The sequence below is a fragment of the Eptatretus burgeri genome, chromosome 9, assembly GCF_056783735.1.
Source record: "Eptatretus burgeri isolate ZD-2024b chromosome 9, Ebu_testis_v1, whole genome shotgun sequence".
NCBI lineage: Eukaryota > Metazoa > Chordata > Myxini > Myxiniformes > Myxinidae > Eptatretus > Eptatretus burgeri.
The window spans coordinates 16,080,289-16,096,860 of record NC_140969.1 but is presented as its reverse complement, the minus strand read 5'-3'; the positions used below and the strand labels follow the sequence as shown (position 1 = coordinate 16,096,860).

Below are 16,572 nucleotides of genomic sequence, written 5' to 3'. Positions count from 1 at the left end.
AACAAAATGTATTTATCTTATGGCTTGAGTGGTGGCGTTCTTTTTTGATGTGCTGGTTTTTGTGGTGCGACATAATTTTCGGACTTTGAGCTATGGATATTAGGTAACATGTCTGTGGGGTCTGAAGGGTTGGGGTTCAAATATGTTTGTGTCTGTGTGTGTCTGTATATGTATTTATGTATGTATATATATGTATGTATATATATATATATATATATATATATATATATATATATACATACACACACACACACACACACACACACACACACACACACACACAAACATTGGAGTGTGATGAGCACTCCCCCGATCTCCATTGGACATAGTCCGGCACCAAAGCTTCACCTCCAACCCTGAGGCCGCGGCCCGGTGACTCTGTCTTTGTCTGTTTGACAGAGTCACCGGGCCGTGATATAGATCTGGATCTAGATCTAGATCCAGAAATATATATATACATATATATGAATTTAACAGGGAAACAAACATTTATATGTGGGAACAACTATGTCCCCAGATGGGGAATAAAACCCAGGTCCTCTGATGAACCATAGCAGTACTCTGCTATCTGGGTGACCCACCAACTGAACATGCAATTCTCCCACATATAGAATTGCTATTCTTTTTCCCACACGCAGAAGACCCTCTCGTGGACAGGCCATCATTGCTCTTACAGTTGGCCGTGAGTATCCTGGAAGCAGTGGCGAAAAGAGAGTGGCAATTCTATATATGGGAGATTCTATACTTTCTGTACTTGTGGACAGCCCAGCTGTAAACTGGTATCCTGGTATTTTGCATTCAAGGCGAAGCAACATTGTATGTGCCGTCCCGAGGATATAAGTTAAACTGGGCGTCCTGTCTGACAGGATTAGTTGGTGGACATTAATGATCCCACTTTATGAAGAGTCGGCAAAGTATCGCTGGCAGTGGGGAACCCCATTGAAATTCCAAATTTCTGCCCTCATCGAATTCTGAAAAGGCAATGGCAAAGACAACCTAATATGACCCATGCCACGAAACTGCTTCGGCAGCACCAATGCTCTTATAAAGAGTAAAAAAATACATCTCATCATTATATATGCTAGCATCGGCACTCCTGCCGGTGGGGGGGGGGGGGAGTGCCAATCTCGGCCCACCTACAGTCAGGTGGACAAGCTAAAGTGGTGATATTTCCACAAAGTGATGCTTTATTCTGGAACACACTGTTCACCTGAAAACAATTGGGATGTACTGTAACTATATTTGGCCTTGCTGGATCAGATGGTAATGTTTGTGTCATACAATGCAAAAGATGTTAAATTTACACAGAGTGATCATGTTTTACTGCGACACACTGTACACCTGAAAATCATTTTTGGGATGTACTATAACCATATTTTGCCTTGCTGGACTACACTATGCTTGGTGTTGGCTTAATGGCCAGAGTGGTGGGCTTGGGATCCCAGGGTTCCAAGTTCAAATCCCACTCGGCTGTTGAATTAATACCAGGTGGGTTTGACTCTGCCTGTCATCCTTCTGAGGTTGGGAAAATGAATGCCAGCTTGCTGGTATCCTGTGTCGGAGTGGCGACCCGTCCAGGATTGAGCCCAATAGCCAAGGAAACTACTTCAGCAGCACCAACGCTCTGCACAGAGATTGGTCCCAATGGATGGATGGTTCGAGTACACTGTAAAATTTTGTGATGTCGAGTGCCAAGTGATCAATTTTGCATCAAAATATGTATAATGTATATTCAATGTGTGTGTATATATATATATATTGTTATGGCTGTGGAAATTCGCAATACACTATAAAGTATTGCAATACACAATACATTTAGATCAGTTATGACGATAAGTATCTGTGTAGTTAGATTTCCCCACCGTTGTTTAGAGGGAATTTCTGTGTTCACCGGGCTGCGATCCTTTGAATTAGCCGTTTTTCTTTTCTCTATCATTATTTTGGACCAATCATCCCCCAACAACCAAATCGCCACCACCATCATTCCCAAACAACTACAACTCAAACACCACCACCTTCGCCTCTTTACCTCCACAACTCTACCCTGCAAACATCACTTCACTGCCATTCTCAAACGACGCCCGCCAGCAACCAAATCGCCACCACCAACACCCTTCCCAAACCACCGCAGCAAACTCCCACCACCTCCGCCTTTCTACCACACGTCGTACCATGGGTTGTTAATGCGTTCCTTTCGCCTCGAAAGGCGGATCAGGAATTCTTCATGCCCCCTTTTCATCCATCCAATGACTGAGCATCGGGTGGTATAGCCCCACCTCCGAACCCGCTGTGATCCAGAAATTTGCATAGACGCTCCTCCCTCGGCCTATATAAGCGCGAGCACAACGCAGCTCACGGCAGAAGAGTGGTAGTCTGGAGGGTCTGGAGAGCGCAGAAAAGTGGGAGCAGTGGAGTGGCAGCAGCAGTGTCAGCGGAGAAGTGGCAGCAGTGTCGGCGGGCAGTCAAGCGGCAGTGCAGTGTCGGTGGAGAAGTGGCAGCAGCAGTGTCCACGGGGCAGTCAAGTCTGCAGTGTCGGCGGGGCAGTCAAGTCTGCAGTGTCGGCGGGGCAGTCGAGTCGGGAGACGGAGCTCGAAGCCGACGGGAAAGGCAGACGGGGAGCGCCGGAGAGAGCTCACCGACCACGCCAGGGGCACGAAGCCAGGCGCAGCTACGCTGACATCGCGGCTTGTCCGCCATCGCGCCACGAGGGCACGGGTAAGACCCTTTGGTCTCGTGGACCTGGCCGCTCATCCAGGTTCCACGCGTATTAGGCCCACGGGCCCAGTCTGACTCCCTTGTCTATGAGGGGGTCTTTTCTTGCTTTTTCTTTGAATGCGTGTTGTGGCGCCGAGTCCCGTAAGTAGAATTGTTTAAGTGCATGTAAATAAACCTTGCTTTATTCGGTTGTAACTCTTGCTTGTAAATTGCATTCCTACTGTATGGCTGTGAATACGTGCTTGCCTTGTCTGAGTGAGTAATAAATGTGCTTGTTGTACTGTTCCCCGTTTCGTTGCGTCCTTTCCTTTGTTTGAAAGTTCCATCTTGCATCACGGAAGGAATTGGTAGAAGGGTGTAAGCACCCAGTAAATAATCACGTCTGTCGGGTCCGGCGATAACACCGCTCGGTTATCACTGAAGCACGGAACGGACCGCTTAATCGGTTCGTGTCCTCGGCCGGCCAGCGGCGAGGTATGATCGCCCGGTTAACTACCCGCGCAGCTACCTACTTAGGTAGGTCGAGTTTGGCGAACAACCCTATCCTGCGCGGGTGGCTGATTGGCACGATTGTGGTGGGGTCGAAAGACCCACCCATGACGAGCTGCTGGCGGTAGTTCCAAGGAGGGTCACGACTGAATTGTCCGTTCCGGTGGGCGACGCAGTCGTGATTTGAGTTACGTGGCCGATCGCACGCCGGGCAGACCGAAATTCGTAACAAAATATATATATATATATATATATATATATATATATATATATATATATATATATATATATATATATATATATATATATATATATAAAATTTTTCTCCAAAATTTTCTTGCAATTAACAATAATGACTATGTATGTGTATGGTTTGAGTTCAATATCTGCCAAACTATTGCAGTTAATCATCGATGCAGTGATTTAAAACATCCCTGTACTCCAAGCAAACCTCGTGAGCTGCATCATCAGTGGAGTTCATGAACAGCAAACAAAATAAATTATTTTTTGATTTTCAACTCGAATGTATTTTTCATTGTTGCTTTCATTGTTGTTAATGACATATTTGAGGCCTGTTTCATTGCAAGCATGAAGGTTTATTTTTTATTCCATATAATCTTTGTTTTGTTTGCACATTTATAGAAGTATTTATTGATTTGCACATTTTTATCTCCTTCCTCAATTCTCACTGCCATTTCTGATCGGTACGGATAATATGTTGTATGGTCGGTCAAACATTGTTCACAGGAAGAGCCGATATTTCGATGTGGTTACACTTTGTGTTTGTCCAGGAGGGCGCAGAGGTAGCGCACTCATCTCTCAGCGAACTGGTCTAGGTTTTAATATAATGTACATAACAATAATCTGTTAAACTACTACTTCACAAGCAGGGTGTTGCATCAATAGCCGTGCCGTCTTTAGGATGGACATTAAGCTGAGAAGCCATCTGTCAGTATCGGATGTAGGTGAACGATGATGATCCCACGGTATCATTCACAAGGATTGCTGGCAGCTTCGGCAATTTCCAAATTCCTACCCTAACATGCAGCAGCACAACCACAGTTCAGTAATGATGCAACCAGCAGGACAAATTCTTCATCGAACTCCGGTTCAATAGGCAAGCGATAATGATGATGTTGTGCTTGTTCTTCTTTTTTATTCCCTGATTAATTTCCTGGCCTGGTTTAATTGTGCCATTATTTTATAATTCACTCGGGAAAGTTTCAATATGTCCATTTTTTCTTTGCAAAAAAAAAAGTCTTCCAAACATACTTCATGCAAACAATTCGCCTCCATAAAATGGAGGGTAATGGTTTTACAGTCGCTCATATGGCTACAATCTGTCGACACTGAGACCAATGTATTTAAAAATGATTAGATGGTTTATGTAAGATGGGAGGAGTTTATGATTCACTGATATATTCAACAATAAAGTGCTTGACTGTGGATGGAGAGTCACAGTGATATCTGTGGTTTTAGATTCGTAAAGATGAAGGTTTAAGACAAAAATATCATCAAAAACAAAACAGCTTTATCAATTACTCATATATTTTAAAATTTCTACCCACCCTCAAAACTGTGTTTTTTTCAATATTTTTTTAAATTAAAGAGTGGTGGTTGGAGCATCTGCTCCAAGTCTGGGAGGTGGGCTGTTCAAACCCTGGCTGAGTCACACCAAAAACCTAAAATGGTACACGCTGCTTCATTGCTTGATGTTCAGCATTTAATAGGATAAGAGCATGTAGAATCCCCATCAGTTAGCATCCATGGGAGGAGGAAATTCTTCCTCAGCAAATGACCTGCTGAGTGTGGTGAGAAAGGCAATGAAACGAAGTGCAGTCCATACCGTAGTTCTTCCCGCCACTGAGAGTGGAGTTTCGTGATTCTCCGTGACATTAGACGTGATGTCAAGATTGCCGAGGGCAGCACGACCTTCTCAGTGCTGGAGAAGAGAGTTGGGATGACTCATTGGAGATGAGAATTGGGTGAACTCTTACGATCCTGAAAGTAAGACAATTAATGGAGTGCCGCCACAAATTATTCGCAGCCCCAACTTGATTCCATCAGATTTAGATCTCTTCCCCAAACTTAAGGAGCACCGTTGTGGAGAACAATTTTCTGATGATGATGATGATGTCAAGCCACTGTGAAGTGTTGGTGAAGTCAGCAGGATGCACAGTTCTATGATGATGGCATCAAGAAACGACTTGAACATTGGTAGAAACGTATGGACCACAGTGGTGATTATGTTGAGACATAAATATGCACCATGGTAAAATAAAGATTGATGTTCGTATCTTTCTTTGTGTCATTGGAATATTTACCCTCACCAAAGGAGAGGGTATTGCATTTGGGTCCGTTTGTTACTTGAAAAATCTTAGATTTTTAAATATATTGGTCAGTCGATTTTGTTATTTTGTCTGTTTGTCTGTCTGTTTGTCTGTCTGTTAGTTTATCGCCTACAGGTCACAATTTTAAACCGATCTTCACGAAACCTCACCACATGGTAGAGTTTGTCAAAAGTAAGAAGCCTCTTGTTTTTGAGGTCAAAAGGTTAACATAGGCCCAAGGTCAACAACCAAGGTGGGATTTCTAAAATCCTCAATTTTCATCTGATTGACTTGAAATTCGAAGAGGATTTACATTTCAGGTCACTGAATTCAACCACCAATTATTTTTGAGGTCAAATTTGCTTAATGGATTTTGCAAGTATTAATGAATTAACGTGCTCTGCACGACGTCATCGTCTTGTTTGTCTTTTGTGTGTTTGTTTGTTTGTTTGTTTGTTTGTTTGTTTGTTTGTCCACACAGAACTTTGGTGTTTTTCTCCACAACCACTTGCTGGTAAAAATGAGTGCCAGTATGCTGGTATACTGTGTTGGAGTGGCGACCCGTCCAGGATTGTGTCCAATAGCCCAGGGGACTGCTTCGGCGGCACCAACGCTCTGCACAGAGTATGGTCCCAATGGATGGATGGACTGTTATAATAATATAAAACACTAAACACTAGTGGAGGCTTAGAGTAAATGGTGTTGAAGACTCGTGTTCAAAAAGACCATACATAGTAACTCCTGAATATGGCACAGGTGTGTGTGTGTGTGTGTGTGTGTGTGTGTGTGTGTGTGTGTGTGTGTGTGTGTGTGTGTGTGTGTGTGTGTGTGTGTGTGTGTGTGTGTGTGTGTGTGTGTGTGTGTGTGTGTGTGTGTTTTGGCACGTTCATCTTGTGATTTTTTTTTTTCAAGCAAAATAAAGATTGAGCTTACGAGGGATTCCATTATTCTGGTAGAGAGTTATAGCCTGCTGACGAAGACTTAAGTCCAAAATGCTTGTCAAAAAACAGTTGGTAGTTTTGGCCCTTGCAATCATGTGCCCATATTGGGCTCCTGCTTGCCATGGGCTGGTGATCAAGAGGAAGTGATACTCCAATTCAGCAAAGGTTTATTTCTCAATGGTGTAATAAAGCAGAGAAAAAATAGTTAACCTGCAGCCGCTGACAGTGCTGTGCTAGTTTTGAGATAGATGGTGTCGTAGCAAGCAGCTGTTCCATGAAAAGGTGTTCCAGTAGCTTGGGTGGAGTTTGCCAGCCATGGTTTCTTTGTCGCACTTACCTGCTCAACCATCGGCACAAGTTTGTCCCAATCTAAATTCCCACCAAAACCTAAATTGGCACCGCTCCACTGAACGAGCGTTTTCCCAACCTGGCACTATCCTGCCGGGATGACAGGTGGCCGAGAGGTACGCACACTTGCCTCTGAGTTGTCGAGCCTGGGTTTGAATCCTGACCTAGCGATATACTGTCATCCTAATGTTCCACAGGCAGGATGATTCACCAATGCGTGTGCCATCCCTTGGATGGACGTTAAACGGGTGTCCCATCTGACATCCCTCGGATGTCCCATCTGCCGGGTTTTGTTGGTGGATGTTATAGATCCCACGGTGTCCTTCACGAAGAGTAGGCGAGCAATCGCCGGCACCATGGCCAAATTCCAAATTCCAGCTCTAACCAGTGAAGGGCATTGCATCAGCAGCACAGCCACACCCTCAGCCAAATGATGCTACCCTGCACTCTTGTGCCGCATGCGAACGAACAAACTATCCTGCTGGTCCCTCGATGACCTCTAATCTTCAGGGCTCACGACTAAGTTCCCGAACTTACTCCTTTACAGAGAATACCTTCTCCACACTAAATGGGAGCAGTAGTTCATTCATTTTCTCTCTCCACAATGGAATCCACAGAAGATATTTTCAGTACTCTTTGTGATTATAAACGTAATGGATACCAACTCTGGCCACAAGCATAACATCATCTTACTGTGCTTTCTGAGTTATCTCAGCTGCCTATCCACTGCTCATGCCACGCACTCTTATGCCCGCCATCACGCACGATCAGTGGAATTCACTTGTGCCAACAACTTGTGAATTCTGTGTTACTGGCATTTAAATAACTTTTGCCAGATCAATAATTGTCAATCTATGTTTCTTTTCTCTTTTTTTCTTTTTATATAATATATTAGCTCATATAATCTTTTTTTTCCCCTCGCATCTCTATTTCTTGAGCCGAAGCATAATGTCAGTGACTATTTCAGCTTTGCTGGTGTACATTTGCAGTAGTGTTTAAAATAAATATATCCTGGCAAGAAGAGAAGAAATTAATGAGGTTTCATGAAGAGAGTATATTTAACCCTGTCTTTGGTTGTAGTTTCTATGATAATGGTCTAATATGGGTAGTAAGCTTGTTTTTGGTGTAGTGGGATAGCTCTATCAGTAACATGCTCACCTCTGAGACCTCTGGTTTGGGGATGAAACCCTTGTACAGTTGAATCTGACCGTAACTGTCGATGTTATGCCGGAGGTGCTCCATAAAAGACTCATTTTTATGCCTTCACAGATGAAGGCTGAAGGCATTATGTTTTTTGTGTTGGCCATTCGTTCATCCATTCATTAATACGTTTATCAGTTTTTTGTTACCACGGTAGCTTGTGAACCACTGAAGGAATTTCAACTAAACTTTGTAAAAGTATGGACTGTAATAGAAAGCTGAACTGATTAAATATTTGGTCCAAAAGATCAAATGTAATGTGGCCTTTAGTTTTTTTTTTTAACTTTGTTACTGCAATAACCTGTGAACCACCAAAGGGATTTTAACCAAACTTGGTACAAGTGTGGACTGTATAACAAAGATGAACTGATTAGATTTTGATTTCAAAAGATCAAAGGTCAAAGGTCATGCATCCTTTAATTTCATATCATTTTGGAGACCTAACTTGAGCTTGAAGCATCTGATGTTCTCTTTCTTCTGCTTATCTCTCTATTCTCTCTCTCTCTCTCTCTCTCTCTCTCTCTCTCTCTCTCTCTCTCTCTCTCTCTCTCTCTCTCTCTCTCTCTCTCTCTCTCTCTCTACACCACCTCTCTCTCTACACCACCTCTCTCTCTACACCACCTCTCTCTCTACACCACCTCTCTCTCTACACCACCTCTCTCTCTACACCACCTCTCTCTCTACACCACCTCTCTCTCTACACCACCTCTCTCTCTACACCACCTCTCTCTCTCTCTCTCTCTCTCTCTCTCTCTCTCTCTCTCTCTCTCTCTCTCTCTCTCTCTCTCTCTCTCTCTCTCTCTCTCTACACCACCTCTCTCTCTCTCTCTCTCTCTCTCTCTCTCTCTCTCTCTCTCTCTCTCTCTCTCTCTCTCTCTCTCTCTCTACACCACCTCTCTCTCTCTCTCTCTCTTTTCTCTCTCTCTCTTTCTCTCTCTCTCTCTCTCTCTCTCTCTCTCTCTCTCTCTCTCTCTCTCTCTCTCTCTCTCTCTCTCTCTCTCTCTCTCTCTCTCTCTCTACACCACCTCTCTCTCTCTCTCTCTCTCTCTACACCACCTCTCTCTCTCTCTCTCTCTCTCTACACCACCTCTCTCTCTCTCTCTCTCTCTCTCTCTCTCTCTCTACACCACCTCTCTCTCTCTCTCTCTCTCTTTCTCTCTCTCTCTACACCACCTCTCTCTCTCTCTCTTTTTCTCTCTCTCTCTTTCTCTCTCTCTCTCTCTCTCTCTCTCTCTCTCTCTCTCTCTCTCTCTCTCTCTCTCTCTCTCTCTCTCGAACATAACAGTGAGTTCACCTTTAATGTGGGCAGAGGAATATCCATCGACACATTCACATCAAATTATATTTTCTTGTTCAGAGGGCATGCTTGTTAGACTTAATTGATGCCCAGTCTGTATTATTGTGGATGTAAAAGGTCTCAGGTATATTTCTCAAGGCTGAAATTTTGAGCCAGTACTTTTTATTTTCAACTCTCGAGAGAAGATAACGACCTTGACAAAAGTAATGGGTGACAATACACCAAATGGGTCATTTGCATCAAATAAATCCTATATATAAATTAGACAGGATGTATGTGTATGTAAAGTACAGTAGGTAAATTGTTTAATCAAGTCAATAATCAACTAAAGTTTGTAAGTTGATTCGATGGTAAATTAAAACACTTCCTTGAAAAGATTGAGAAGTTGTACTGAACAGTCCTGAATACGAGGTGACAAGTTCCACGTGATGGACAACAACCAGGGAAAAAAAGTCTATGACGATCAAATAAACGATTGGACTTGAGAAAGTGATTAGGGAAAACGGTGTGTAACACGAGGTTGATGAATGTGGTTGGTCAAGGGCAGAAGTGCAGAAATGAAAAATTGGTTAAAAAAAAAACAATCAGTAAAACTGCTAATTGGCAACAATCTGTTCACTTCTGTTGGCTGCCAAGAGATCATGGGGATGTATGCTTGAAGAACCTTGGAGCTATCTGAGTAATGTGAAGTCAAATGACTGTGGGAAGTCAAATGTGAGGCCTATAAGAGGGAAGTGCACCAGCTGTACTTTTCACGGATGTTTTATAATTGTAAGTTGCTGGTGCAAGTCAAGGAATCCCAGTGCTTGGCACAATTATACATTTGGGGATGGCTGAAGCTACCAGCTCAATCTGTGAGCAGTACAAAAAAAAAGCTTACAAAGTAGATATTTGATTGAGGGTCTGAGTAGACGTGACGATGAGAATGAAATTCTTTCCATGGATAAATTACCAGAACTGAGCACTTTGTCACAGTGTAGATCATATTCCAGATGATAGATCATGGTCGGCTTTAGTGTGAGGTCAAAAGAGAAGTGAGGGCCTGCAAGATTGCACCATATGAATGGGATTGATCAGACGCAAAAGGATGAAGTTCAGGGTCACGGTATTGGCTTCTTGTCTTTGGTATCCAAAATACGATGAGTTGTATTAAACTCGTCCAATGTGAAATAATCAAGCACTAGTCTAAATTATTGGAAGAAATGGGAACTTTAGAAAAGCTGTTTTCTAATCCCAAAAACAGATGCCAAATCCTTTGGAACAATGGGCAGCAAATTTATGGCGCTGCAGTTGAGACGGTTTGATTTCCGGGGAGTTTTCAACAAGTTCTGCAAACGAATATACTCGAAATAATCCAAAACATTCAAAACCTTTTTTATTTATTTCTAATGTACATGCATAATCAGTAATAAAATAATATAATGTATTTTTGTTGTACTGGACGAGGCATTTTTACCGTCACTTTGCTGACGGATTTAATCAAAAGACAACATGTTCGTCTTAACATACATTCTGCTCTTTTCACCCTATCATTCACTCGGGTTCATCTTCCATCTGCCTGAATGTCATCAAACATCACCTTCATCAACTCTTCTCGCTACTTATTTATGGTGTGAGCAAAAATCACTTCTGCTTTGCTGCGAAGCTCAGTGTTGTTTGCTTTGATTTGAACCTCCACGTAAAAATGATGAAATGAAACATTTTGAAAATTTCGAATTATTCTCACTCAGATTTCAACATCACCGTAATGCATGTCATCAAGTTGCTTAAACTTTCTCATACAAGATGATTTGTAATACCAGAAACCACCAGGTGGCGTTATACGATACACATTTACAGAGAGAGAATTGGGGTCTTCTCCCCACCTTGAAACCCCACCCCGAGATATGCTACCCTGACACAAACCATACTTGGGGAACATACTAAATTTCGTTGGATTTGGTTCAGCATTTTTTTTTTTGTTTCTCAAGCACATATATATATATATATATATATATATATATATATATATATATATATATACATATATATATATATATATATGTATATATATATATATATATATATATATCAATATATATATATATATATATATATATATATATATATATATATATATGTGTATATATATATATGTGTATATATATATATGTGTATATATATATATGTGTATATATAGATATATATGTGTATATATATATATATATATATATATATATATATATATATATATATATATATATATATATATGTGTATATATATGTGTATATATATGTGTATATGTGTATATATATATATATGTATATATATATATATATATATGTATATATATATATATATATATATATATATATATATATATATATATATATATATATATATATATATACATATATATATATATATATATATATGTGTATATATATATTTATATATATATATATATATATATGTGTATATATATATTTATATATATATATATATATATATATATATATATATATATATATATATATATAATGCCATTCTCTCTCTTTTTCTCTCTCTCTGTCTCTGTCTCTGTCTCTGTCTCTCTCTCTCTCTCTCTCTGTCTCTCTCTCTCTGTCTCTGTCTCTCTCTCTCTGTCTCTGTCTCTCTCTCTCTGTCTCTCTCTCTCTCTCTGTCTCTCTCTCTCTGTCTCTCTCTCTGTCTCTCTCTCTGTCTCTCTCTCTCTCTCTCTCTCTCTCTCTCTCTCTCTCTCTCTCTCTCTCTCTCTCTCTCTCTCTCTCTCTCTCTCTCTCTCTCTCTCTCTCTCTCTCTCTCTGTGGCTTTGCTCCTATGCACGGTCACATCATTTAAGTTCCAAACTCGGGGTACAAATACAACTTTATGTGGGTGGGGGGGGGGGTACCAAAGGCTATGTGGCCGGGCCTCACACGGGGGTGTGGGGGGTGGGGGGCGGCAGGAGGGGGGTATAAATGTGTACCATGTCATGCCCACCTGGTGGTGGTGACAGAGGATATGACAATTTCCTTTTTCTTTTCTTTTTTACCTGAGCAACGCTCAGGTTAAAGCACTCTTCGCACGAGTAAATTTGTCTTCCTTTCATTCCACTTCTCGCCCAAAATGGAGAGCCCTGTCAAAGTGGGGAAAATTATAACAGAAGGAGCTGAGGATATCATGTGAGGGAAACAGCAATTTTTGGCAAACAGGATGACTAATTGGTCCATCAGCGAAGCGATGGGTAGGGTCTACTAGTATAAATATACAATCAAACTAGAACAGCACGAGGTAGAGCGCATACCTCCAACGGGCTGAATAGTTTAAGTTTTGTAGCCCACTCCTCGGCAAGATCTGCATCCGGACATTAACAAAAATATAATCAGCTTGTTCTTGTCACCTCCCCAACTCCTCCACCAAGTTTTGTAATAACCCGTCCACAACTTTTTTACATATAAATTTTGCCCCTATCTCTCAATGGTGAAAAATCTCTTAAAATTCTGGTATCCAGATCTGGTTTTTTACCAAAAATCTAATCAATTCGTCCTTCTCATACACCCAACCTTGTCCACCGAATTTGGTCCGAATCCATCCATAACTTTTTGAGATCGCCTGCCCACAGACAAACAAACAAACAGACAGGGGTGAAAACATAACTTCCGTCCACCTTCGGTGGTGAAGGCCACAAACAAACAAACAAACATACAATTTCACTTTTATAGTATGGATGCCTCCTTATACCTTTTCGTCATTTCAAGGATGACAGTTGATATCTCGTTTATAGAGCCTTTTGAACGTGCCACATATGCTTATTTGGCCAATTATAGGAGCCGAGATGAATAATCCTAAAGTTTTCGGATAGACATAGCATCACTAAAACATGGGAACTCTCTTTATTCAGCCTTCATACCTGGTTCCTTGTGAGTTGATGTCCTGCCAGTGCTCGGCCAACTTTTCTCATACAGTACATGCTGGAAGCTCCCGGATCTGATTTTAATTAATCCATCAATGGTTTATTCAAATTTCAAATCGACATTGCTTTATTTCACTGCTTCTTTGCACCTTGCATTTTCATGTTGCACAGAAATACATTGCTTTCAACTTAGCTTGGTCTTCCTTATAAACTCTGTTGAATTGAAACAAAAGTTGAATTTCAAAAAATTCAAAAATTGCTTGATGTGATCATTATCTCATTTTTCACTTCATGACACTTATAATAACAAATACATGAGTTTGGAGGATATCTCAGAGATGGTGTGTTAGACATTGAGCTGTCTTGTCTGGGTTTGATTCCCACCTCGATTACAAACCCTGTTGTTTCGCACAAAGGGTGGTGCATCAGCAGGTGCACCATCCGTCACTTGGGATGTTAAGCCGGGTGTTCCATCTGCCGGAATTGTTTGCTGGTGGTAATTAAACATCCCACGATATATTTCCCAAAGGGTAGGAGAGAAGATATGTCGGACACACTGATAAGATTCCAAATTCCTGCCATAAAAAGCTCCAGTCGATCATTCTGCCTGACCACCTGGTTTGCAAAAAACTTGGGGCAATCGTGCACGCTCTATGAGCCACCTCCCCCAAAACTAATGGGAAATTTGCTTCTGGTGATAACGACGATGAGGCAGTAATTGCAGATTAAGTAAATTTTCCAAAATATTTCCCAGAGGCAGGCATATCTGCTTCATGACATTATATATTATGTTTCACTATTTAATTAGTCACTTTCATTTTTGAATAGTCACCTCTTTTTAATTGGCCTGAAAGTTTTACAAATTTTCGTTTCTTGTAATAAGACAATTAACAGCGTTACATTACACTTGAGCCTGTCACAAGAAAGAAGAAGAAAAAGCATTGTCTTACCTTGCGGAGTGTTCTCCTTAAACAGGCCGTGCTTCTAATGGTTTAAAGCTCTTGCGGTTGGCCTTCGAAGCTGGCTATTCTGTCTGCATTAATCTGCACTGTCGACTGCAACGTTCCCACTGCAGTATATTTTTAAAAAGTGAGATGTTGGTTTATCTCGGTGAGATTTCCTGCTTGAGACGAGCGTTTTACCTTTTATTGTACACCATCAAATACCACCGGTCACTTTGCTGATGAGAATACTGATAGATGGGGAGAGGGAGAGGGAGTGGGAGGGGGAGAGAGAGAGAGAGAGAGAGAGAGAGAGAGAGAGAGAGAGAGAGAGAGAGAGAGAGAGAGAGAGAGAGAGAGAGAGAGAGAGAGAGAGAGAGAGAGAGAGAGAGAGAGAGAGAGAGAGATAGGGGGAAATTCGAGGGGGGGAGCTAGGAAAGGGATGGAAGTGAAGAGGGGGAGGGGTAGAGGGGAATAGAGAGGAAGTAGAGGGAGCAAGGAGAGGTGGGGGAGTGAGGAGGGGGAGCGAGGAAAGGGGAGGGCGAGGGGGGAGAGCGACACCTCACCACATGTCACTATACTCTTTGGGAGTTTGGGAATGGGAGCAAGAGAGAGGGAGAGGGAGAGAGAGAGGAGGGGAGGGAGTAGTGTGAGAAGAGTGCTGCACTTTATTAGGACGGGAGTGAGGAGGAGAGAGAGAGAGAGAGAGAGAGAGAGAGAGAGAGAGAGAGAGAGAGAGAGAGAGAGAGAGAGAGAGAGAGAGAGAGAGAGAGAGAGAGAGTGGGGGGAGAAAATGGATAGAAGAGTGAAAAATCACTTTCTGACAACATAAACCACACACGCGCACACACTCACACACACACTCACACACATGCACACGCACACACACACTTGCACACGTGCACACACTCACACACACGCGCGCGCACGCACACACACACACACACACACACACACACACACACACACGCACGCACATGCTCACACACACACACGCGCGCACACACACACACACACACACACACACGCACGCACATGCTCACACACACACACACGCGCACACACACTCACACACTCACGCGCGCGCACACACACACACACACACACACACACACACACACACACACACACACACACACACACACACACACACACACACACACACAGTATGAAGATCAGGCATTCGATGATGTGTGAGGAAAGTTTAAAATATATATATATATATATATACATATATATATATATATATATATATATATATATATATATATATATATATATATATATATATATATATATATATATACAGGGGGCTGCAAAAATAGGTATACAGTAAGGAATGTACCAGTATATCATTACTGTATACCTACTTTTCCAGCCCCCTGCATATATTTGAGCTCTTTATTAGACAGAAACCGTTGCAGTCTTTTCCAAGTCAAAAGACTTTTGAGCAGGCCGAAACAAAATTGTGTCTTAAGATCCTGACGAGGTGACAGCGGGCTCATCAAGATGGCACGCTGCCATCCTGGCAAGGCTTATTATTATTATTATTATTTTTTAATGATGAGCACTCCGTTAATTACCTTCAAAAGGGGTGTTTTAATAAATCCAAACACCCAATTTTCATTCATGCACTCCCCTGGAGTTCCCTCTGTGTGCATGCAAAGGTTGAGGCCGCAAGGTTTCATGGTTTTGGAGTTATGGAGGACACACACACACACACACATACATACACATACACACACACACACACACACACACACACACACACACACACACACACACACACACACACACACACACTGCCATTTATTATTATGGATAATTTATTTATTTTTTAATCTGTCAATAACAAAGGCTATTATATGCTCTGCTAATTATAATAGAACAACTGACAAGACAGTGGTTTAATCACATTTTCTTATACACCACCAAAACATCTGTTGGATCCCTTTCAAGATAAGTATGGTACTGCATTGGCTGAATCTGATTACCAATGCATTTTTGGTTTTGGGGGTCAGGGAAGTGGGAGGGGGGAGCAGTGGGGGTGGGGGGGTGGTGAGGGGTTGTTGCTGAAGCTTTTATAACATGCCTGGTGTTGGCTTATTGGTTTGATTGATGGGCTTGGGATCCCAGGATCCTGTGTTCAAATCCCACTCACCTGTTGAATTAATACCAGGTGGGGTTAACTCAGACTGTCTTCCTTCTAGTGTGGTGCCTAAACAATTTTACCGTTACACGCCGGATAAAAGTGTAATTTTTTTCACATAGAAAATAGGCGGTGTACTAATGAATTCTGGCCGAGGAGCCATCTAATTAATTCGCTCGTTCGTTAATTAGCGCCAATATAATATTTGGGTGTGGCATTACCGGCCACGCCCTTCCAATGCTCCTAATCATGGCGGAGGACCGTCGTTT

At 41.9% G+C, this 16,572-nt stretch overlaps 1 protein-coding gene across 4 annotated transcripts in view; it reads left to right on the top strand.

Moving 5' to 3' along the window:
• LOC147019616 (leucine-rich repeat transmembrane protein FLRT3-like) overlaps window positions 1–16,572 on the top strand; it is a 269,981-nt gene that overhangs the window by 136,482 nt on the left and 116,927 nt on the right. The window lies entirely within an intron of this gene.